The sequence below is a fragment of the Lissotriton vulgaris genome, unplaced genomic scaffold (assembly GCF_964263255.1).
Source record: "Lissotriton vulgaris unplaced genomic scaffold, aLisVul1.2 SCAFFOLD_2903, whole genome shotgun sequence".
NCBI classification, from domain to species: domain Eukaryota; kingdom Metazoa; phylum Chordata; class Amphibia; order Caudata; family Salamandridae; genus Lissotriton; species Lissotriton vulgaris.
The window spans coordinates 18,622-44,583 of NW_028245998.1; the positions used below are offsets into that span (position 1 = coordinate 18,622).

At 47.4% G+C, this 25,962-nt stretch overlaps 1 long non-coding RNA gene across 1 annotated transcript in view; it reads left to right on the forward strand.

The window, feature by feature from the left end:
• LOC147666172 (uncharacterized) overlaps nt 1-25,962 on the forward strand; it is a 34,732-nt gene that overhangs the window by 5,656 nt on the left and 3,114 nt on the right. The window contains exon 2 of the long non-coding RNA XR_015304873.1: nt 10,435-10,532. This is a non-coding gene — a long non-coding RNA (uncharacterized LOC147666172). The remainder of the gene's footprint in view (nt 1-10,434; nt 10,533-25,962) is intronic.

The window sequence follows — 25,962 nt, forward strand, 5'->3', positions numbered from 1 at the left end:
AAGTGGCTTTCCTTGTAGCTATCTCAGCTCTCAGAAGAGTCAGTGACACTCTGTATCCACTAACTATTCAAGAACCATTTTTACAACTCCGTCATAACAAAGTGGTTCTCAGAACAAACCCTAAATTCCTTCCATCTCAACCAATCTGTAGAGTTGCCAGCCTTCTTCTCGCAACCACAAACAGTAGCAGAAAGGACTCTTCCTACTTTAGACGTAAAAAGAGCACTTATTTACTATATTGAAAGAACAAAACCTTTTCGTAAAACAAAACCGCTTTTTCTTTCCTTTTCACCACAACATAAAGGCAATCCCAAATCAAAGTCTGGAATTGCAAGGTGGATTATCAAATGTATACAAATTTGCTATCAAAAAGCAAAACGTACACTTTCTATTCCCCCTAGAGCTCATTCCACTCGCAAAACAGGGGCTTCCATGGCATTTTTAGGAAACATTCCCTTAGATATGTGCAAAGTAACTACATGGTCTACACCGCACACATTCACTAAACACTAATATGTAGATGTACAAGCAAAACAGCAAGCTAGTGTGGGCCAGGCTTTACTCAAAACACTATTTCAAACTACTGCAACAGATACTGGTGGTCGCCGCTAAAGGGACAGTACTGCTATGCGATCTATGCATAGTGTGTGATCTGCAGCTCATGTGCCTCAAACAGAAAATGCTACTTACCAGTATGCATCTGTTCTTGGCATGTGGAGCTGCAGATTCACACTTACTTACTAGTGTTTCTGTGGCGGCCATATTGAAAGAAGTAGGCAGTCAGCGCGCTCTAGCGCCAGACTACAAAAGGAGCCCTCGCGAGACTTGTGATTTTGTGTGCACCTGAGGCGGAAAGCCGGGTGTTAGGCCACTTGCAGCACTTCGTTTTTAAACCTAGAAAATCCCTCGTTAAAATCTTGATTTGCGCCGAATTTTAGAAGGTAATCACTGCTACCCTGCATTCCCCCACCCTCGGACAATATTGCTCACAGACCCCGACTTACTAGTGTTTCTGTGGCGGCCATATTGAAAGAAGTAGGCAGTCAGCGCGCTCTAGCGCCAGACTACAAAAGGAAATGGGCATTACTCCGCGCAGCGGACGCGGACAGCGGCGCCGTAGTGGCGCCGAAGTCAAGCCAAAGTCCTGCCCGTCTGCGCTCGTCCGCGCAGAGTCCGGGCCTAGGGCCAGTAATTCTGCTCTAAGTACCCCCCACAGGTCTTTTACTAAACAACATCTCTTATCGCTGAATACCCATATTTCACACTGCCCCCAAACTATTGCAGTAGAAAAGTGGACTGAACCTTTTACCTGCCCACAATGTAACCAAACTATTGTACCCTTTACAACCAAACGACCTAAAAATACGGATAGGTCACTCAAAGGAGGCCTTATAAATGCACGCTCTATGTGCAAGAACGCTCAACATGTATATGATCTTATTGTTGAAAATGATCTTGACTGCCTAATGATTACTGAGACGTGGCTCAAAGACTGGTCCAATCCCGATATAGTAAAAGCCCTACCCCCGGGCTTTCTAATTCAAAGACTGGACCGACCTCTTCAACGAGGAGGAGGACTGGCAATAATTCATCGAGACTCCCTTAAATGTTCCACCACGGAAATACCAGAAATAAAAGAAGCAGAATGCCTTAGTTTCAGTCTGCAAGCCCACGATTCTTTTACTTTCTCCGGCTTACTAGTATACCGACCCCCCGGACAAGCAACTCTCTTTTTGGAAAGCCTTGGGGAAGCACTTGCCAATTTAATCTTACGATTTGCTAATTTCACCCTACTAGGAGATATTAACATACACCTGGATAACTCCAATGACCCTAATACCGTATGCTTCAAAGATATTTTAAACATACTTGATTTGACAATTCTAACTGAGGAACCAACTCATAATGCTGGGCACATATTAGACTGCATTTGCTCTAATGTCAATACAATAACAGTACAACCCCCACTGACCCAAATCTGGTCAGACCATAAATTCATCAGTTTTAACATAAAAACAGATAACAATAAAGACACTAATTCAATCCCCTGCAATAAAAACTCAACTCCCTGCTGGAAAAAAATTATTGAGCATCCGGATCTGATGAACTGGGTACAGACAGAAAAACTACCACCAGTGGGAAATGTGAGCACTGACTATGAACACTATAAGAGCTGGATGAAATCCATTGGAGATAGATTGACAACAGGAGGAACCAAATCTAATAAGACACAAAGGAAAAAATCCGCTCCTTGGTATACCAAATCCTTAAAAACCACTCTAAGAGAAGTTAAACTTCTAGAAAGAAAATGGCGTCGGCATTACAGGAAGGTAGACAGGGAAAATTATAAGAACGCCAGGAGGAATTACCATACCTCTATCAAGCTAGCGAAAACCAAGTACTATACCAACCTGATAGAATCATCAACCAACAACCAAAAAGAAATATTCCAAATAGTCAATAGCTTTAGAAAACCTAAAATATTATCACAGGAAATTCCACCGTCCCAAGCTCTCTGCGACAAAATCGCGGAATATTTCGAACAGAAAATTACAAACTTTACCAAAGATTTTCCACAGATCAACCAGCTAGCATTCAGCACAATGGATCCTACTTTTCCAAAAGACACACTTGTTACCACAACATGGGACAGCTTTACTATGATTAACTTAACTGAGTCATCCCAAGCCATTTCCAAACTGAACTCAGGCTCCCCTCTTGATCCCTGCCCACCTCTACTACTTAAGACCATAAAAGATGAGGTCAACCCAATGATCAATTCTATCCTGAACTCTTCCCTGCGAACAGGAGACATCCCCACGAGCTGGAAAGTCGCAGTGGTTAAACCTCTCCAAAAAAAATCTATCCAAGACCCCACGACACTGTCAAACCTTCGACCCTTATCTCTTCTCCCAGCACTATGTAAACTTACAGAGACATGCGAAAACAAACAGCTCACCGCATATCTGGAAAACAATAACCTTCTTCACCCTAACCAAGCGGGTTTCCGTTCCCATCATTCTACTGAATCTGCCCTCATCTTCTCAACCGAAACAATCAGGACCGCATTGGATCAGGGCAAAAGAGCTGTCCTGATCCTACTTGATTTATCCGCAGCGTTCGACACGGTGTCCCACGATATCCTACTTCATCGCCTGAGTAGTGCAGGCATAGGGGGCACCGTGTTGAAATGGTTCACCAATTTTCTCAGACAAAGAAAACAAACCATCATCCTAGGACCATATCACTCTGAGGCCAGGGAAGTTCAATCTGGGGTACCTCAGGGCTCTAGCTTAAGCCCTATATTGTTTAACCTGTATATGGTCCCATTAATGAAACTTATCTCCTCTTTTGCTATTAGCTCAATAGCATACGCCGATGACACTCAACTAGTTTTGATACTAGATGAGGACGCGACAATTGCCGAACGTTCCCTCAGGGACTGTCTGGAAGCCACCTTTAAGTGGATGAACATAAACCACCTAAGATGTAACACCGCAAAGACCGAAATTCTACCCTTCGGGAAAAATAACTTGTTCTCCCCCCAAACTTGCTGGCCACCCAATGCCGAAGCCCCGCCAAGCACTATAAAGAGTGCCCGCAACCTAGGCATCAAATTTGATGAGGCATTATCATTTAAACAACAGACCATGGAAGTGGCTGGCTCATGCTTTAATGTCATCAAGAGCCTTCGGAAATTCTTTGATTTCCTTCCCTTATCAGCGAAGAAAACAGTAGCGGTGGCATTAATCACATCCAGGCTAGATTATTGTAATGGTCTATATGTAGGGGCCAACAAAGCCTTACTACATAAGCTGCAAATGGTACAAAACGCTGCAGCAAGATTAGTGCTAAAAACATCGAGAAAGTCCTCGGCATCGGCTGCATTGGATACTCTCCATTGGCTCCCCATTCAAAAGAGAATATTATTCAAACTACTGATAATCTCCTTTAGGGCATTCCACAAAACAGGTCGTACTTACCTGTACAACAAATTCAACCGCTACCACCCCGGACGTCACCTAAGATCTGCCACGGCCAACCTAATGATCATCCCAAAGTTCCGACTGTCCACAAGAGGGGGAAAATCTCTGACAGTCAAAGGATCAAGAGCATGGAACAAACTCCCTCCCCAAATCCGGGAAATCTCATGCGAAAGCAGATTCAGGAAAGCCATTAAAACCTGGATCTACAATCAAACAGCAACTACCTGCAATGCATTGGTCTAACTCTGAATCGTCTCTAGGGGTTACTATATCTCTCTCCCCTCCTTTGATTCACACATATTACATCCAGCGCCAAGATGCTCCTCGGAGCGATAGAGCGCTATATAAAACCCGAATCAAATCAAATCAAATCAAATCCATGAGTGCAGGACACGCTCTGCATCCATGAGTGCTGGATATGCTCTGTATCAACGAGTGCAGGATATCCCTCTCATTGGAACATCTCCCCCGGATATGCTACCTCCTCGCCTGTACAAATCTGCCCAGAGCCCCTGCTAAGGCCTTGATCAAATCTCTCCCCTCTCTATCACCGTACCCCTACCTAACGCACCATCCCGCCCCAGAAGATCGTTGGCCTATCTCGCGCTCAACGATATCGATGACTTACTCAACTCTTACTCGCTTATCCTAGACCTAAGGGAAGGGTCCACCAACTAAATCGGAGATTTGGAAAAGGGACCTCAGAGATATCAATACAGCCGATCTAGCAACCCACTGAAAAATTGCCGTCTCTTCCCAAATCGACATGTCTGAGTTCATGTACTCACCGACTTCTACAACTCTACTATCTCTAGCATAATGGATTCTGTTGCTCCACTCAAACAAAAAATGCTTCAACAAAAACATCCAAACCATGGTTCAACTGCAACTTAATCTCGGACCGTCGCAAGCTTAGGGCTATCAAACGATCCTGGAGATCCAAACCATCCGCGGACCAACTCAAAATCCTTAGAACGGTTAGGAGCTCCTTTAACAAACAAATCAAGAGAGCTAATGCGGTCTATTTCAAATCCCAACGTAATCATGCCGCAAATCTCCACAAGAAACACGGTGAAAGCACCAAACCGCCCTGACTCTGAAGTCAGCCCCCCTCATGTAATGATTTGGCTGCTTTCTTTACTGAGAAATCAAGACTCATCAATATTGACCTGGATACCAAGCGGGCTCTACTGCTGTCCAATGGGTCTACTCCCTGCCCGGCCCTAACGGGAAAGATCAAACCGATGAGCCTAGGCATCAAGAACAACGCCTCCTGGGTCACATTTACCCCCTCAGTGAAAGAGACGTTAAAAAGCTTCTTAATAATATCAACCCTTCTAATCACTTCAAAGACCCGCTGCCACCTTCCATCTTCAAAAAAAAAAATCAAGGATGGCGTCTCCCCCATCTGGACAAAGATTGTCAACGCGTCTTTGTCACAAGGCACGATCCCGGAGTGCCTAAAAGCACAGTCAATAATTCCTGTCCAGTACTGTCCGTGTGGATGTAAGGTACACTACATCCACACAGAGTTAGAAGAGCACATGTTTACCGCGTTCTGGCGTTCCCTGCGGGGCGGATTGGGTTTAGACATTGATCAGTCTGGAAATTCGTGGACTTCTTGGACTTTGAATCCTTACGTGGGGTTTTATGCATATGAACCAGTGAGCACATCATATTTATTCAGACTGCCAGTGCACGTCTGTGTGAAGGTCTTGTTTATTCAGACTGCCAGTGCACAGGTTATGTTTCTTCATGCTGACCAGGCACAGCTCTTACTTCTTCTTGCTGCAGTTTTTGTTTCTTCATGCTCATAGTGTGCAGGTCTTGCTTCCTCGTGCTCAGTGTTCAGGTCTTTCATTGTGCTCACGTGTGTTCAAGTCTTCTTTCGTTGTGCTCACAGTATGAAGATCTTGCTTCTTCGTGCTCACAATGTGCAGGTCTTGGTTCTTCGTGCTCACGGTGTGCAGGTCTTGCTTTTTCATGCTCACAGTGTGCAGGTCTTGCTTCTTCATGCTCACAGTGTGCAGGTCTTGCTTCTTCCTGATCAGTGTGCAGGCCTTCTTTCTTCATGCTCACAGTGTGCAGGTCGTGTTTCTTCCTGATCACAGTGTGCAGGTCTTGCTTCTTCCTGATCACAGTGTGCAGGTCTTGCTTCTTCATGCTCACAGTGTGCAGGTCTTGCTTCTTCCTGATCAGTGTGCAGGCCTTGCTTCTTTGTGCTCACAGTGTGCAGGTCTTGCTTCTTCGTGCTCATTGTGTGCAGGCCTTGTGTATTCATGCTCACAGTGTGCAGGTCTTGCTTCTTCATGCTCACAGTGTGCAGGTCTTGCTTCTTCCTGATCACAGTGTGCAGGTCTTGCTTCTTCCTGATCACAGTGTGCAGGTCTTGCTTCTTCGTGCTCAGTGTGCAGGTCTTGGTTCTTCGTGCTCACAGTGTGCAGGTCTTGCTTCTTCCTGATCACAGTGTGCAGGTCTTGCTTCTTCGTGCTCACAGTGTGCAGGCCTTGCTTCTTCATGCTCACAGTGTGCAGGTCTTGCTTCTTCCTGATCAGTGTGCAGGCCTTGCTTCTTAGTGCTCACAGTGTGCAGGTCTTGCTTCTTCGTGCTCAGTGTGCAGGTCTTGGTTCTTCGTGCTCACAGTGTGCAGGTCTTGCTTCTTCCTGATCACAGTGTGCAGGTCTTGCTTCTTCGTGCTCACAGTGTGCAGGCCTTGCTTCTTTGTGCTCAGTGTGCAGGTCTTGCTTCTTCCTGATCAGTGTGCAGGCCTTGCTTCTTAGTGCTCACAGTGTGCAGGTCTTGCTTCTTCGTGCTCATTGTGTGCAGGCCTTGTGTATTCATGCTCACAGTGTGCAGGTCTTGGTTCTTCGTGCTCACAGTGTGCAGGTCTTGCTTCTTCCTGATCACAGTGTGCAGGTCTTGCTTCTTCGTGCTCATTGTGTGCAGGCCTTGTGTATTCATGCTCACAGTGTGCAGGTCTTGCTTCTTTGTGCTCACAGTGTGCAGGCCTTGTTTCTTCATGCTCACAGTGTGCAGGCCTTGTTTCTTCATGCTCACAGTGTGCAGGCCTTGCTTCTTCGTGCTCAGTGTGCAGGTCTTGCTTCTTCATGCTCACAGTGTGCAGGTCTTGCTTCTTCATGCTCACAGTGTGCAGGTCTTGTTTCTTCACTCTCACGTGTGTTCAGGTCTTGCTTCTTCTCGCTCAGTGTGCAGGTCTTCCTTCATGCTCACAGTGTTCAGGTCTTGTTTCGTTGTGATCACGTGTGTTTAGGTCTTGTTTTGTTGTGCTCACAGTGTGCAGGTCTTGCTTCTTCGTGCTCAGTGTGCAGGTCTTGGTTCTTTGTGCTCACAGGTGCAGGTCTTGGTTCTTCGTGCTCACAGTATGCAGGACAGGTCTTGTTTCTTTGTGCTCGCAGTGTAATTAATGAACTGTCAGCTGTGACCTCTGGAATATAAATGTAATATAAATGGAAGGCACTGGGCAACCTCAGTATACATACAGTCTACCACACTCTTGTGTCAGGGTGTGTGTGTGCGTTTGTGTGTGCATGTGTGTGTTAGTTAGTTAGATGCCATAAATGTAGTGTGATGTTTTCCTGCACAAAACCACATGAAATGATAGGGGAGGAGATGAAAGGTAGATTAACACAACTGAAAAATACGATAGAGGACCCATAATTGTCCAGTGCAGCACTGTTACACATGCATGTGTGCTCCTGTAACATTAGGCCCAAAAAACAGCAATGATCCAGGAAATATAGAGGTTTGACAGATCTCGAACTCTCATCAGTTTTGTTAGGGTGCTGTTCACGAAGGTTCTGGCAGTGTGCCTGGGGCTGACTACATTTTGTCAAACAGGACCGGGTTTCTCCTCATCAAAACAACTTTTATTTCGGTTAATATAACCATAAAAAACACAACTTCATAAAATACATCAATTCAAATTTCTTCTAAAATATTTACAATCGGCAACATGATAAATACAGAGCTAAAACTGGTATAATAAAAATTGAGAGCATTCTAAAACATTACATTTGCAATCCTTTTGTTTTCGGCATAAGACTCACAGCAAACATAAGTCTTATAATACCAAACACTATCTCAGTTGTGGGGTATCTGTTTTCAGAATTCTTAGAGCGTCTGAGGATTTCCTAGTCATCAGTATTAAACATAACTGGGTTTATTGCAGCTTTCAGGCTTGTGACAAAAGCATTAAAAATCCTCCCTGTAGGTACTGCACTTCAGGGGCCACATCATCAGCAGGGCATGTGTGACCTAATGCGGTCAGGGGGACCATCATCAGCAGGGCATGTGTGACCTAATGCGGTCAGGGGGACCATCATCAGCAGGGCATGTGTGACCTAATGTGGTCAGGGGGACCATCATCAGCAGGGCATGTGTGACCTAATGTGGTCAGGGGGACCATCATCAGCAGGGCATGTGTGACCTAATGTGGTCAGGGGGACCATCATCAGCAGGGCATGTGTGACCTAATGTGGTCAGGGGGACCATCATCAGCAGGGCATGTGTAACCTAATGCGGTCAGGGGGACCATCATCAGCAGGGCATGTGTGACCTAATGCGGTCAGGGGGACCATCATCAGCAGGGCATGTGTGACCTAATGCGGTCAGGGGGACCATCATCAGCAGGGCATGTGTGACCTAATGCGGTCGGGGGGACCATCATCAGCAGGGCATGTGTGACCTAATGTGGTCAGGGGGACCATCATCAGCAGGGCATGTGTAACCTAATGCGGTCGGGGGGACCATCATCAGCAGGGCATGTGTGACCTAATGCGGTCGGGGGGACCATCATCAGCAGGGCATGTGTGACCTAATGCGGTCAGGGGGACCATCATCAGCAGGGCATGTGTGACCTAATGCGGTCAGGGGGACCATCATCAGCAGGGCATGTGTGACCTAATGCGGTCAGGGGGACCATCATCAGCAGGGCATGTGTGACCTAATGCGGTCAGGGGGACCATCATCAGCAGGGCATGTGTGACCTAATGCGGTCAGGGGGACCATCTTCAGCAGGGCATGTTTGACCTAATGCGGTCAGGGGGACCATCATCAGCAGGGCATGTGTGACCTAATGCGGTCAGGGGGACCATCATCAGCAGGGCATGTGTGACCTAATGCGGTCAGGGGGACCATCATCAGCAGGGCATGTGTGACCTAATGCGGTCAGGGGGACCATCATCAGCAGGGCATGTGTGACCTAATGCGGTCAGGGGGACCATCATCAGCAGGGCATGTGTGACCTAATGCGGTCAGGGGGACCATCATCAGCAGGGCATGTGTGACCTAATGTGGTCAGGGGGACCATCATCAGCAGGGCATGTGTGACCTAATGTGGTCAGGGGGACCATCATCAGCAGGGCATGTGTGACCTAATGCGGTCAGGGGGACCATCATCAGCAGGGCATGTGTGACCTAATGCGGTCAGGGGGACCATCATCAGCAGGGCATGTGTGACCTAATGCGGTCAGGGGGACCATCATCAGCAGGGCATGTGTGACCTAATGCGGTCAGGGGGACCATCATCAGCAGGGCATGTGTGACCTAATGCGGTCAGGGGGACCATCATCAGCAGGGCATGTGTGACCTAATGCGGTCAGGGGGACCATCATCAGCAGGGCATGTGTGACCTAATGCGGTCAGGGGGACCATCATCAGCAGGGCATGTGTGACCTAATGCGGTCAGGGGGACCATCATCAGCAGGGCATGTGTGACCTAATGCGGTCAGGGGGACCATCATCAGCAGGGCATGTGTGACCTAATGTGGTCAGGGGGACCATCATCAGCAGGGCATGTGTGACCTAATGCGGTCAGGGGGACCATCATCAGCAGGGCATGTGTGACCTAATGCGGTCAGGGGGACCATCATCAGCAGGGCATGTGTGACCTAATGCGGTCAGGGGGACCATCATCAGCAGGGCATGTGTGCGGTCATGGGGACCATCATCAGCAGGGCATGTGTGACCTAATGCGGTCAGGGGGACCATCATCAGTAGGGCATGTGTGACCTAATGTGGTCAGGGGGACCATCATCAGTAGGGCATGTGTGACCTAATGCGGTCAGGGGGACCATCATCAGCAGGGCATGTGTGACCTAATGTGGTCAGGGGGACCATCATCAGCAGGGCATGTGTGACCTAATGCGGTCAGGGGGACCATCATCAGCAGGGCATGTGTGACCTAATGCGGTCAGGGGGACCATCATCAGCAGGGCATGTGTGACCTAATGTGGTCAGGGGACCATCATCAGCAGGGCATGTGTGACCTAATGCGGTCAGGGGGACCATCTCAGTGACTTTAGCCAAGGTTGTGGCTGGAGAACTTATGTTGCATGTTGGTAAGTTTTCTTCACAAATCTACTGTAAAACGTGTGCAGCTGTAATATTCCGACGATTACCACTAAAAGATGCATCTGTTTTTCTGCAGGTCCTTCGAGCCAATCCTTCGACTTCTGCCTCAGGGGATCTCTCCGGTCAGTCAGCACTGGGCCACCTGGGCGTTGTACAATCTGGTTTCGGTTTACCGTGAGGACATCTTTTTTGAAAGAGTTTGATATCTTTGCATCACAGTTCATGATATACACATTGCCTTGACACCATGTCCTTGGCCTGGAGCATCAACACATGGTGTGGACACTTGAAGGTTTTCATTGGAGGGCAACAGAGATATTTCATTCCAGGAGTCAGCGGAACATTGTCTTTGGTTCTTCTGCTGTATGTTGGGGAAGCAGACTTAGTACTTTGCAGGACTTAACTCAGGAGTTTTAACAACCCAGCAGTGTGTGGATGTTAGATTGGCTATCTAGGTTAAAAAGAGAGCTTTTTATGGCAAGTAGCAATAAGATTCCCATCCTGGTTGGCACAGAATGGTGGAGTTCCCATTGAAGGGGTCCCCAAGGGATGTATGTCATTACAACGCATGCTTTCACTCCGCATGCCATTACGACGCAACTTTTACAACGCAAGTCGTTACAACGACTTGCGCTGGGGGGCGCTGGATAGTGAATTGTTTAATTTACTATTCCAACTCCAGTCCCCGTGGATAGTAGGGAAGGTGTTGGATAGTAATTAAACTATTCCCTATCCTAGAGAGCCCTCTAGCGCAAGTCGTTGTAATGACTTGCGTTGTAATAGTTGCGTCGTAATGGTAGTGCGGAGTAAAAGTTGCGTTGTAAAGGATGTTTCCCTCACCAAGTGTCTCCTTCAGATAGGATCACTGCAGACTCATCAGTGTTAATCTTCAATTGATTACAAACGATCCATTTGGAACTATTATCGAGGCACTCGTGAAAATTGTATTGTATTGTAATTGCATTTATATTGCGCTTACTACCCCTGACGAGGCGTCAACGCGCTTTTTCAGCAAAGTAGCACGCTTCTCTGGTACCCAAAGAGGATTAGTGTTGAATTAGTACAGTGAAACATGCAAGTACATTTTATGTAGTGGATAGGTTAGTCAGTTATTTAGATTCGGAAGGATAGCAGAGGAAAAAAAGGTTTGTATTTTTATATAGCGCTTGTTACCCCTAATGGGTTGTTGAAGCACTTTTTTGGCAAGTAGCACGTTACTCTGGAACCATAAGGTTTAGTGTTGAATTAGTATGGTGAAACATGAAAGTAATTTGGAAGTGAAAATGTGTCTGGCCGTCTAAAGTGCAAATGGTCCGCATAGCAGATTTGTGCGCCATGTTGAATAATCAACAGGCACTGAACAGTGTGGGTTAATGGAGGATCCTTGGGAACTGCACAGGGTACCTTGCTCGAGTGGCTTTTAGAGAAGGAAGAGGTCAACTACAGTGTGTGATCCCCTCCTTACCAACTTCATAATGTCGATGAATAACAACTTAAGATAATGTAAAGGAACTTGGTGCCTGGCTCCCCAAAGGGTACAGAATAAAAGTATGTGTTTGTAGCATTTGTTGCTGTAGCTTCATATGCTCTGCGTTCTCCTCCCATCTAGTGTTGGGCTCAGACATTTGCAAGTTGTTTATCTTCGAAGAAGTCTTTAGAGGTGCAGGGTATATGGTGTCTCTCCCCTTGATCATCTGCCCGACTTCAGGTTCGTTTTTTCCACCATCGGGTTCGGACATGGCGCGGGTGCTTTTTCTACGCTTCAATTCGGGCCTAACCGTTCTATTCCAACTCTTACATCTGGGCTGCCTTTCCGTCAACCGACATCTTCTGGAGTTCAATTCGCATCAACTTTTGCACTGCCGGGCCTCATGCCCCTCACCTTCAACGATCTTCTGATTTAGAGTGTACTCCGGGGGATGAGACAGACACCCTTTCAGAACTGCCTGTCCCGTGGTCACATTCGGATCGAGCGGGAACACTTCATGGTTAAACTTGACATCGTTTCTTAAACAGTGACCATTTACATTTGACGCACATTGTTGCATGCCAGTGCAGGATATTATTCTCAGAAATGCCCATGACATGCCTTGAGTGTAACACAGCCACCACCAGGTGTGTAACCGTTGCCTGTTTTTCTACTAAGACAACACCACATACGATCTGAAGACCCCATCGGTGCCTAAGACATCAGCGTCAAAGACACCGCTGGGTCGGAGGGCCCGATTGGCACCCAGACCATCGTTTTAGAAGACATCTTTTGTGGAGGGCTCTGACCATTCAGAGCAGCCGATCCTTCAGCGATTTTAGGAGGAACTTGACGCAAGACAAACATATCTCTTTATTCATCCCTATACTAGCAAGATCTCCACAAGACTGCCTCCCAAGACTACAGACTTTGCCTTGGAAGCGGAAGCCAACCTTCCAAAAGGAACTTGCTTCAGAGCCGCCCCCAATACTCAAACGCAGGAAATGCAAGGACAGGGGGAATAGCTCTACTTCCTTTTCCCCTTCAACCGTCCTCCTCCTTTACCCACTCCACCACCACTCCATACTTCACCACTTCCATACTAGCCAGAGGGTTCCCCTCACTCTTCATCAGAGCAAGTCAGCCACCTTCATCCTGTTGACCCGACAACGCACCACTTGATCCAGCGCCCTCTGATGAGCTATTGGATGACTATGATGTCAATCCCCTGGGGGGATCCAGACATGGATCACTATCCAGTTAAGCCGTCACCCCCCGATGACACAACTACTTACCACAAGGTCATGCAAAGCGCTGACGCTTCCCACAGGGTGGAGATGCAGGTCCTCTTCGTGGAGACATGACCTAAATCAAAGAGGATAGTCCACTTTCTACCCATGCTCAAGGGGATGCTAAAGCTGGCTGCAGACATGTCTAAGGAGCCAGGCACGGCCACGGTGGTAACACCTAGGGTGGGCAAAAATATAATGCCCACCTTACATCAGGGGTCAGGTTATCACATATTCTTTAGTGGTTAACACTGCGTGTAAGCACGGCATCCCTCTGGAAACAGGTGTTACTCCTCAGCCCAATAAAAGGAGTAAAGAACTAGAGGCTGCAGGAAAGAGGGAAGTTGTAGAAGCCACTACTCACTGGAGAATAGCATACTTGGTTGGCCATCTCTCCAGCAATGACAAAGCACACTGGGACGCAGTGTAGGAGCGTATTGAACACCCGTCTGATGAGTTCAAATGGAAAGGAAAGAGCTAGTGGCTGAAAGGAAGACTCTTTCCAGTGCCATTGTCCAGTGTGCCCTAGGCACCTTGGATGCCACTGCATGTGTGTCAACACTAGTGTCCTAATTATGTGCCTTGCTGGAATAAGCATTTGGGGTTTTAAACTTAAAAGCCCTGCAGCATCTCTCCAACTTGTCCTTTGATGGTGAACATCTTTATTCCGCAGGTTGGCCAGATGCTGGAGAAGGTAAAGAAAGACGCCAACAGTGCTAAAGCTATGGGTGCCCTCCTGACCTCAACCCTGAGAGGCATCCGTACAGGGCTGGTTCGAAAATCACCTCCCCTTTACCAATCTCCTCCTATCAGAGGCAGCAGCAGACCTACAAGCAGTACTCGCCACAAGGCTACACCAGGTGTGCCCACAGAGGAATTAATAACAGGCAGGGGCAAAGGGGATTCTGGCAAGGGAGCCTCCACTTCACCTGTCGGAGGGAGACTGTAAGATTTCCTTCCACGCTGGTAGGAAATCACATCTGACAAGTGGGTCTTAGCAGTGGTTTGCCACAGCAACTACCTAGAACTTCTCACATCCCCTCCCAATAACAAAGCCAGCAAACACAGCGTTAGCAGAGAGCATCTCAGCCTCCGGAAGGAAGAGGTCCAAACACTTCTTCTCAAAGGGGCCATAGAACACGTGCTCCCACAGCTGTGGCGCAAATGACTTAACTCTCTTTACTTCATAATACCCAGAAAAACTGCTCCCTCATAATCTTGCCGACTGTTAGGAAGGTCTCAGGCGGCCGCAGGGCACACGTACCCCAAGCCTCTGAGATTGCGTTACTCCGGGTGCCCGTTCACCACAGCACGCTCCGGGTCTCCTTTGGCACTAAGGCCACACACACAATGCTGATGGGACTTCACGTCAACTCCGAGTGCAGGTTCACCAGGCACTCCTTCCTGCGTTCTCAGTTGGCACCAAGACATGCACACCACGCAGCAGGGACTCACTTTCTTCCGGGGTACACAATGATCTGCCAATCACCTCTACAGTCCCAGGTTGCACCAAAGCGCACACACGCTGCTTTACTGAGACTTACTCCACTCTGGTGCCCGATATCCAGGCGCTCTTCACCAACGCCTTCAGGTGCACCACGACATGCTCAGTGTCCGAGCCTCCTTCTCATCCAGTGCAATCGACGACCAGGCGCTCTTCACCAGCGCCTCCGGTTCACCGCAACACGCACCCTGTGCGTCCAAGACTCACTCCACTTCTGATGCACACGTTGACCAGGCGCTCCTCACCAACGCCTCCTGTGTACCAGGACACGCACCTGACCCGTCCGAGACTCCCTTCACCTCCGATGCACACGCTGACCAGGCGCTCCTCACCAGCCCCTTCGGTGCACCAGGACACGCACCCTGCACGTCTGAGTCTCACTTCACCTCCGATGCACACGCTCTCCACCAACTCCTGCGGTGCACTCCCTTCTCTGTGTGTCCAAGATCACACCTTCCGAGGGTCTCAAGCTGCCACAACGCAAGCCCACTGCGTCGCTAGAAACGTCTCTGGAAACATTTATGTTCCTGTGCTTCCCACAGGGAGCCAGCTCACCTCGGGCCCTTGGGGTTACAAGACACCGCACAAAGCAAAGTCTTCTTCAAGCAGGGGGACCCAGCACACACACCACAGTCCCAACAGCCTCTTCCTTGGTTAAAACCGCAAACTGCAGACCAGCCCCAGATCATGAAGCAAGGGTTGGTCATTCCCAGCAGTCTCTTCAGTTGTTCCTTCCTTAGCAGAGGTCCCTCTTGACCACGAAATGATGGTATGTTACCGTTACATCGCAACTTTTACATCGGAATGCTGTTACAACGCAACTTTTACAACGCAGGAACCATTACAATGCAAACCTTTACAACGCATGTCATTACATAGCAGATGCTATTACAACGCATGTCATTACATCGTAAGTATTGGTAAGTATATAATTTTTTTTATTTCATTTAATATTATTTAATTAATTTAATTAATTTTAATTTTAAATAAATATATTTATTTATGTTTTTTAATATTATAAATTAAATATATTAATTTAAGTAATTTTTAAAATAAGTATGAGTATAGGAGTATATGTTGGTTTTGGGGTTCAGGGATATTTTTAGGTTTTAGGGCTGGGTTTGGGTTTTGGGGTACAGGGGTATTTTTAGGTTTTAGGGCTGGGTTTGGGTTTTGGGGTACAGGGGTATTTTTAGGTTTTAGGGCTGGGTTTGGGTTTTGGGGTACAGGGGTATTTTTAGGTTTTAGGGCTGGGTTTGGATTTTGGGGTACAGGGGTATTTTTAGGTTTTAGGGCTGGGTTTGGGTTTTGGGGTACAGGGGTATTTTTAGGTTTTAGGGCTGGGTTTGGGTTTTGGGGTACAAGGGTATTTTTAGGTTTTATGGCTGGTTTGGGGTTTTGGGGTACAGGGGTATTTTTAGGTTTTAGGGCAGGGTTTGGGTTTTGGGGTACAGGGGTATTTTTAGGTTTTAGGGCTGGGTTTGGGTTTTGGGGTACAGGGGTATTTTTAGGTTTTAGGGCAGGGTTTGGGGGTACAGGGGTATTTTTGGTTTTAGGGCTAGGTTTGGGTTTTGGGGTACAGGGGTATTTTTAGGTTTTAGGGTTGGGTTTGGGTTTTGGGTTACAGGGGTATTTTTAGGTTTTAGGGCTGGGTTTGGGTTTTGGGGTACAGGGGTATTTTTAGGTTTTAGGGCTGGGTTTGGGTTTTGGGGTACAGGGGTATTTTTAGGTTTCAGGGCAGGGTTTGGGTTTTGGGGTACAGGGGTATTTTATAGGTTTCAGGGCAGGGTTTGGGTTTTGGGGTACAGGGGTATTTTTAGGGTTCAGTTTTTTTTAAAATACGACTTTAAATAAATTAAATTAATTAAATTAATTAAATTTAATTAAATTTATTAAATTGAATAAATTACATTTTAAAAATTAATTCAATTATATTAATTAAATAAAATTAATTAAAATAAATTAATTACCATTATAAAATTTATTAAATTAAATTAATAACATTATATTAAATTAATTAAATTACATTAATTCCATTTTTATATTTAATTAAATTAAATTAATTAAATTAAATTAATTACAATTTAAAAATTTATATCATTATATTAGTTAAATTAAATTAATTAAATTAACTTAATTACATTTTTTTTTAAAAGATATACTTACCTATACTTACGTTGTAATGGTATGCGTTGTAATAGCATCTGCTATGTAATGTCCTGCGTTGTAATGGCATACGATGTAATGGAACCTGCGTTGTAAAAATTGCGATGTTACAGTCTGCGTTGTAAAAGAACGCGTTGTAACATCATAGATCCCGAAATGATATAAGCCTTTTCAGTCTCAATCCATTCCTATTCCAACGTTCAGGGGCCTCAGCTCTCAGTTATACCCCTAAATGTCTTTGAAGTTTATTGTGCTCAGGGGTCCCTGACCCCTGCCTAAATCAGTTCCGGGTGTCTCCCTCCCTGTGTCACCTTTCTCCCTTTGATACTGGGACCTGGATCCTTAATCACTCAGCGGGAGATGGGTCAATTGGTTTATAGCGGCAGCCCAAGCCTTTTCACTTCCTGTTTTCCCCTCTCCCTACTTTCCAGATGCAGGGCAGCCTGGTGCCATCTCAACCCCTCCCTGGGTCAAGACCTCTCCCAGCTCCTCTCACCTCTCAGATCCAGGCGGTCAATCCACATTCAGCAGAGACGCACAGAAATGCCTAAAGCACCAAACTCAGCCACTTTCTAAAGGAGTGGTTTCTGAAAACACAGTGACAAAACCACTGGGGGCTACCATCAACCAGGGCATTCTACCTGCTGACAGGCGCTTGCTCATACCTCGGGTGCAGACGCTGTGGTTTCGCCGCGCCGCACAGCTCCATCTCGCGGCCCGCGGCTGGAGACTACAGCTCCCAGGGAGCCCTGCGCCCAGTTCCTGCCACTTCCTGCTGCCTGACGATGCGCGCCCGGAGGCGCTACATAAACCGGACGCTCCCTCGGTGGAGCGGGGGCTACCATCAACCAGGGCATTCTACCTGCTGACAGGCGCTTGCTCATACCTGGGGTGCAGATGCTGTGGTTTCGACGTGCCGCACAGCTCCATCTCGCGGCCCGGGGCTGGAGACTACAGCTCCCAGGGAGCCCTGCGCCCACTTCCTGCTGCCTGACGCTGCGCGCCCGGAAGCGCTACATAAACCGGACGCTTCCTCCGCATCGCAGGACGCGCGCGGGCGACGCCGAGTGGAGCCCGGGCAGAGGACGGGCCGTCTGTGGCCATCCGGGGACGACCAGGGACGGGACGGGCCACCCCCCTTCGTTCTGCTGAAAGGTACTGTAACAACCGCTTCCCATACTTCAGAAGTCCACAGTTAAAAAGAGTCTGGGAGTCTGGCAAAAACAAAAAGACTGGAAACAGAACACTAATAACTGCTAGATGTGAAAGTGGACACATCATTGCTATTGTGTTTACTACGTGGGGCTGAACTGTTTTATACACAACAGGAAGAGGGAAGAAATTACCGACATAGTAACTTAAACATCATGGCTACTAAACCCAAAACTCGCTCGACAAAGAGCAAAGTAGGAACCCCTCTCAAGCCAAAAAACCCAGGCCCAGTGCCTGGTGATGTATCTATCTGCAAAGCTACTCCGACGGTCATTGACTTAATGTTACGCAAGGCTGCAGGGGATATTGAGCGCGCGGAGAGACGCTTATCAATGACCTTAACCTCCCTGCCATTGACACCAACTCAAACCGAGGATGCAACCCCAGCTGATATAACACCTGTAGGAAGCCGTGAAAACTCACTAGACACTATCCCCTGTGCACAATTAGTAGCAGAGGACCAAGCATCTATACTACTATTATAAAGAGAGAAGTTTGACATTTGAGCTAGGTAAACTCGAAAACTACACCACCAATCTGAGCACCCAGGACATCTTAGAAAACCTTAGGGCAAGCAGAAGGACATAGGCTACATAAAAATAAAAAATATACGTTGTTTACAAATTTTGAAGAAAAAAAAAGTAGTCCCTTGCAATAGCGCCGGCCGTGACATCGGGAGCGCGGGGAGGAGTGGCGTTGAGGCAACAGGAAGAGCGTCATGGCGGACAAGCGGTGAGGAGCAGCGCGTGGAGGAGCGGCTGGTGAGGTAAGTCAAGCGCCGCAGGTGCGCACGGAGAGACGGGCGGGAGCCGTCCAGGGGTGACAAGGCAGGGGGGCTGCAGTGTGCTTCAAGTCGGCTGCCCCCAGCCCCAGGCAACGCTGGGGCGGGCTACTATCTTTAATAAAATGCTGACTCCCTGAAGCGTGGCCTGGCTGATAGTATTTATTAGAAGGTGTACTCTTTAGTTTCACTGCGTCACCACCGGTTGTTATTACGATTTGTGCATCCCCTAGCCTGGCTTTGCTACTTATGTTTATTAAAAGATGTGCTTCTTTTATTCCGGCTTTGATGTCTGTAATTATTAAAAGATGCGCATCCTTTGATCTGAAGGTGTCATCATGATTAAAAGATGTGAACTTTCTATCGCGGCCATATGAAAGTGGTTATTAAAAGGTGTGAATTTTGGAAAAGGTGATGGACAGAGTTTCTGAATGATGCAGAATACTCCTATCCAGTCAAGAGATCAGGGCTTGATCCATCACCGTTTTTTAGCTCACTGCACCATCCCAGCTTCAGAACCTGGCTATATGCAAATTAGTCTGTTCCTGTCCCAGTGCATGATGGGAACAGGGCAAACCAAACTACCAAGCCAATTCTTATACTGGGAAGGAGACAAGCTACCGGGGACCGGTTTCTGGCATTTCAGCCTCGTCGGCCCGGCTTGCTTGAATCCTGATGGTGCAATGAGCTAGGGACTCACGTCTGAGTATACCCTCCCACACATAGTGTGGATAAAATCAATTTTGGAAAAGGTGATGGACAGAGTTTCTGAATGATGCAGAATACTCCTATCCAGTCAAGAGATCAGGGCTTGATCCATCACCGTTTTTTAGCTCACTGCACCATCCCAGCTTCAGAACCTGGCTATATGCAAATTAGTCTGTTCCTGTCCCAGTGCATGATGGGAACAGGGCAAACCCAACTACCAAGCCAATTCTTATACTGGGAAGGAGACAAGCTACCGGGGACCGGTTTCTGGCATTTCAGCCTCGTCGGCCCGGCTTGCTTGAATCCTGATGGTGCAATGAGCTAGGGACTCACGTCTGAGTATACCCTCCCACACATAGTGTGGATAAAATCAATTTTGGAAAAGGTGATGGACAGAGTTTCTGAATGATGCAGAATACTCCTATCCAGTCAAGAGATCAGGGCTTGATCCATCACCGTTTTTTAGCTCACTGCACCATCCCAGCTTCAGAACCTGGCTATATGCAAATTAGTCTGTTCCTGTCCCAGTGCATGATGGGAACAGGGCAAACCAAACTACCAAGCCAATTCTTATACTGGGAAGGAGACAAGCTACCGGGGACCGGTTTCTGGCATTTCAGCCTCGTCGGCCCGGCTTGCTTGAATCCTGATGGTGCAATGAGCTAGGGACTCACGTCTGAGTATACCCTCCCACACATAGTGTGGATAAAATCAATTTTGGAAAAGGTGATGGACAGAGTTTCTGAATGATGCAGAATACTCCTATCCAGTCAAGAGATCAGGGCTTGATCCATCACCGTTTTTTAGCTCACTGCACCATCCCAGCTTCAGAACCTGGCTATATGCAAATTAGTTTGTTCCTGTCCCAGTGCATGATGGGAACAGGGCAAACCAAACTACCAAGCCAATTCTTATACTGGGAAGGAGACAAGCTACCGGGGACCGGTTTCTGGCATTTCAGCCTCGTCGGCCCGGCTTGCTTGAATCCTGATGGTGCAATGAGCTAGGGACTCACGTCTGAGTATACCCTCCCACACATAGTGTGGATAAAATCAATTTTGGAAAAGGTGATGGACAGAGTTTCTGAATGATGCAGAATACTCCTATCCAGTCAAGAGATCAGGGCTTGATCCATCACCGTTTTTTAGCTCACTGCACCATCCCAGCTTCAGAACCTGGCTATATGCAAATTAGTCTGTTCCTGTCCCAGTGCATGATGGGAACAGGGCAAACCAAACTACCAAGCCAATTCTTATACTGGGAAGGAGACAAGCTACCGGGGACCGGTTTCTGGCATTTCAGCCTCGTCGGCCCGGCTTGCTTGAATCCTGATGGTGCAATGAGCTAGGGACTCACGTCTGAGTATACCCTCCCACACATAGTGTGGATAAAATCAATTTTGGAAAAGGTGATGGACAGAGTTTCTGAATGATGCAGAATACTCCTATCCAGTCAAGAGATCAGGGCTTGATCCATCACCGTTTTTTAGCTCACTGCACCATCCCAGCTTCAGAACCTGGCTATATGCAAATTAGTCTGTTCCTGTCCCAGTGCATGATGGGAACAGGGCAAACCAAACTACCAAGCCAATTCTTATACTGGGAAGGAGACAAGCTACCGGGGACCGGTTTCTGGCATTTCAGCCTCGTCGGCCCGGCTTGCTTGAATCCTGATGGTGCAATGAGCTAGGGACTCACGTCTGAGTATACCCTCCCACACATAGTGTGGATAAAATCAATTTTGGAAAAGGTGATGGACAGAGTTTCTGAATGATGCAGAATACTCCTATCCAGTCAAGAGATCAGGGCTTGATCCATCACCGTTTTTTAGCTCACTGCACCATCCCAGCTTCAGAACCTGGCTATATGCAAATTAGTCTGTTCCTGTCCCAGTGCATGATGGGAACAGGGCAAACCAAACTACCAAGCCAATTCTTATACTGGGAAGGAGACAAGCTACCGGGGACCGGTTTCTGGCATTTCAGCCTCGTCGGCCCGGCTTGCTTGAATCCTGATGGTGCAATGAGCTAGGGACTCACGTCTGAGTATACCCTCCCACACATAGTGTGGATAAAATCAATTTTGGAAAAGGTGATGGACAGAGTTTCTGAATGATGCAGAATACTCCTATCCAGTCAAGAGATCAGGGCTTGATCCATCACCGTTTTTTAGCTCACTGCACCATCCCAGCTTCAGAACCTGGCTATATGCAAATTAGTCTGTTCCTGTCCCAGTGCATGATGGGAACAGGGCAAACAGGGCATCATACACTGGGACAGGAACAGACTAATTTGCATAAGCCAGGTTCTGAGCTGGGATGGTGCAGTGAGCTAAAAAACGGTGATGGATCAAGCCCTGATCTCTTGACTGGGTAGGAGTATTCTGCATCATTCAGAAACTCTGTCCATCACCTTTTCCAAAATTTATTAAAAGGTGTGAACCTTCTATGCTGACCACGTTTTATCATCAAAAAATGGTGTGCTGCTTTCAGTTTGACACTGCTCTGTGCCATCAGTCGGGGCTTGCTGCCTTTGAGTATTCAATGAAGTGCACTTTTAAATACAGCCTTAGCGCCTACTATAAATCCACCTGCTTAAGGCCAGAAGTCGGGTGTCCACTACCTGTTGACGCACAGGGTTGAGCGGTGCACCGCCAGTGCAGCTAGATCTGACGCTGACACTACGCACTACTTTTGAGGTCTGGCACCACCAAGGCCTTTCTATCTGAAAACAATGCATACGAGAGGCTGGTACTCCACAAATACGTGCTGCAGTGCATTTAATGGGTGTCATTGTATGGAGTAATTTAGGGTTCAGGGGCGGGTGGTGCATAGGGGTAGTAAGGAGGGATTTAGGCTTCAGGGGCGGGTGGTGCATAGGGGTAGTAAGGAGGGATTTAGGGTTCAGTTGTGGGTAGTGCACATGGGTAGTAAGGGGTTTTAGGGTAAGAATGGGTGGTGTGTGCAGGTAGTAACGTGCTTTTAGGGTTCAGAGTTAGGTAGTGCTGAGGCATAGTTGAAGTTTGCTTTCTTTAGGGAAGGTTACTGTTTGGGTCGTAAAGGGATTTTAGGATTTGGAAAAGTGCAGTGTTGATGAGTAGATTTAATTTATTTCTCTATCTCTACTTAAATGTGTATGCAATATTATGCGTTGCAAAGTAATGTGCAGTCATAGTTTGTATCGTGATGGCAAATTTCATTGCGGTGAATGAGAATGAGTAGTCGCTGTGGTGAGTGCGTGGTAAGTGTAGAGCGTGGTGATGGTGTTTGTTTTAGTTACCTATATTCCACAGAGAGTTCTGGGTGGGAACATTTCAGCCTATGCGTCATCTAGGACATTAGCAAAGGAACAAATGATAAACGGAATACTGCACAATGCAAACATTCACCCCCAGTCATAAAGATCTGGCTTAAATCCATCGTTCTTTTGCTCACCATTCCACCCCAGTTTGGACCCAGCTATATGCACATCAGTCTTGATCCTGATCCTCATGGGAACAGTCCATTCCGATCTGCCAAACCAGCGTGCGTGATGACCGCGACGTGCGTGATGACCACGACGCGACGTGAGTGATGACCGCGACGCGACGTGCGTGATGACGACGGAGGAGGAGCGGCGGTGCAGTGACGAGTGGCTGTGCAGTGAGGAGCGGCGGCACAGGTAAGGAAAGGGAAAGTTCAGTGCGAGACTGTTTGATGCAGGGGGAGGCAAGAAGGAGGCAGCAGTAAAGGATAATGTCGGAGCGCAAGTGAGTCGGGGCGGGAGGGGGGCGCGGGAGGGGGGCGCGAGTGAGTCAGGGCGGGAGTGAGTCGGGGCGGGAGTGAGTCGGGGCGGGAGTGAGTCAGGCGGGAGGGAGTCGGGCGGGAGCGGGTGTACTGCCCCCAGCCCCTTTCTGCCCCAGGCAACGCTGGGGCGGGCTGCTAGTCTATAAATATAGACACAAACGTCACATCTAAACTACCCACTAAAAAATGCCAAAATAAGAGCAGGCAAACAAGGATGAGGAAAAAGAACAATAAGTGTAGTAAGCCTAAAGACACAGAGGATGAAGTCTTAATTATAGAACCTAAAGCTGCCCCAATGCCCCCGAGGTGGCTTGATCCTATAATGTTAGATCTACAAAAGCACCTGGAAACATTTATAACTATTCTAATCAAAGCACTAGTGAGTAAGATAGATAAAATAGCTAGTGAACTGCAAAGACAAGGTAAGGCAAGGGAAGCCCCAACATCCAAACAAAATGATAAGGGGATCTCAACAAATAATGTCTCAGCCCAACGACCAGCACTATCTAATAACTGTGTTAGCTATGACCAATGCACCATCGCTCAGGTGCATGCTGCGACAGATGGGCAATTGCAGACCGGGCGGGAGTACAAACACACATGGAAATACGGACAGAAATAACCCTCAAAGACAGGGTGTGGGAGGGCCAAGGCAGCCAGATAACATCGGCGCCTTACACCAGGTAAAAAATCAGCAACAATTCACTGACCAAAACGCCAGAGCACAAGCCCCACTCCCATGTGTAAACCTACCACCGGAAGCAAGCCCTTTTGTTGTTATTTTTACTGGGGTCCCAGGGCTAAGACGGGGGCAGAGAGAAACCTTCACAGAACTAAAACAAAAAATCACAACCTGGCTAAACATTCATAGACCCTTGCAGGGAGGAAGAGGGGGGAGATTTTGCATTTAAGGAGAGCACAGTGGGTGGGAACCAGAAAGAAAGAAATAGAGGGGAATTGCATTATTGCCAACTTCAGGGACCCGAATCTTGTGGAGTACATATTAGCTAACGACAACAGAAACATCACAAGCACGATAAGGACCATGCCACTAGCATATTTCTACCCCAGGAAACTGGTTACACACCAACCAAATTTCCAATTCCCGGGAAGGTACAGATTCACAGATGGACATGGTCCTAGGCTCATAGAGTATGGCATGCAAACCATAGCTTACCAGGGAGGTCCCCAATGGACAAATAGATACAGTCCTTTACAATCTATGGACGAAAATGAAGGACTTAGGGCAGTAGAGAAGGACAAGGGAGAAAAGACTGTAATGTTGGCCAGAGGGGAGGTAGTGGAGGAAAGCGAAGACACTCAAAATATGGCAGAAAACCTAAACTACAAAACAGCAGAAAAAGAGAGGGTTGGCAACGAGATGCTAATTGATTCAAACCCTGTCTTACGAGATAGGAATAGCGGGGAAGCAGGGATACGAAAGATGAACAATCTGTCATGGAATGTAGCGGGTTTAGCAGGTAAATTTGAAAGCCATGAATGGAGGAATGAAATCCAGGGATTACACATCATGGCATTTCAGGAGACATGGGCAGTCAGGGCGGCATCATTCCAAATAGAGGGCTGCAAGTGCTTTTTTGTGCCTGCACAAAAAGGAAGGGGGGTAGAGCGAGAGGAGGGTTGGCGCTCTATGTCGATCTAACATTAGAAGGCAAATGGACTGTGCCACCCTGGACATCACATACCCTGCAAACTGTAATATTCCAGAGTAGAGGGCTGAGGGTACAGTTTTTCAACTTTTGCAACTCTGGACCCATAAATGGGAAAAATGCCGCACTCTGTGAATTAGATGATAAACTTACACATGAGGCAGAGTTGAAGAAGGGGGGGTACCAATGACATTAGTAATGGTCGACTTTAATTTTCATCTTTGCCCAGATTTGCTTAAGGACCGCCTACATTGGGACATTTCCTCTTTTAATGAGGGGCCACATTGGGTACATAACCAGGAGGGCACACAACTAAACGCAATGATAGAAGTCTATCCACTAGCGCATACGATGGACTTAATAGTCCCGGAGGTAGAGGGTACATATGTTCCAACCTTCAAAGGCAGAGGGAGCTCTACCATAATAGACTATATATTAATATCCTCCTTTGCTAAAAATAGAATTGCCAGGGTCAATACTAAATGGAGTCCCTTGAGTGACCATAATCCTCTTGTGTTGGAACTTAGATATACCTGCGGGGTGGGCAAACCCAAAGGGGGGGGGCTTAGCCTCCAACCAACAGATCAGGGTAGGCGACTCAAGTGGGCAAGGGTAAACTCTCATGAGTTTTATAAATGGAAGAAAAGAGATAGAAGACTGTCTGGACCCCCTAAAGGAAGGTGTAGAATGAACGGAATCATTCACAGCCCTCACAAGCATGGCGGATAAAATGTTGGAAATCAAAGGCCCGAGGAAAGAGCTGAGGAACCCACGGTGGTTCGATAAGAGCTGCTCCAAAGACTAAACTACAGAACTAAAGTAAAGGAGAGGAAGAAGCTGCTGCAAGCAGAAGTGTGGGCAGACTTGAGAGAGGCGGGAGAAAACAGGGACTTTGCAGAATTCTGGAGAATTGTAAATCGGCCCTGTTTTAGCAACATCCTCCCAGAGCAATGGGTAAATCACTTCCAAGGGTTATATAATAAGTTAAACTTAGAAATCCAGGAGGGCGAATGGCAGGGCACA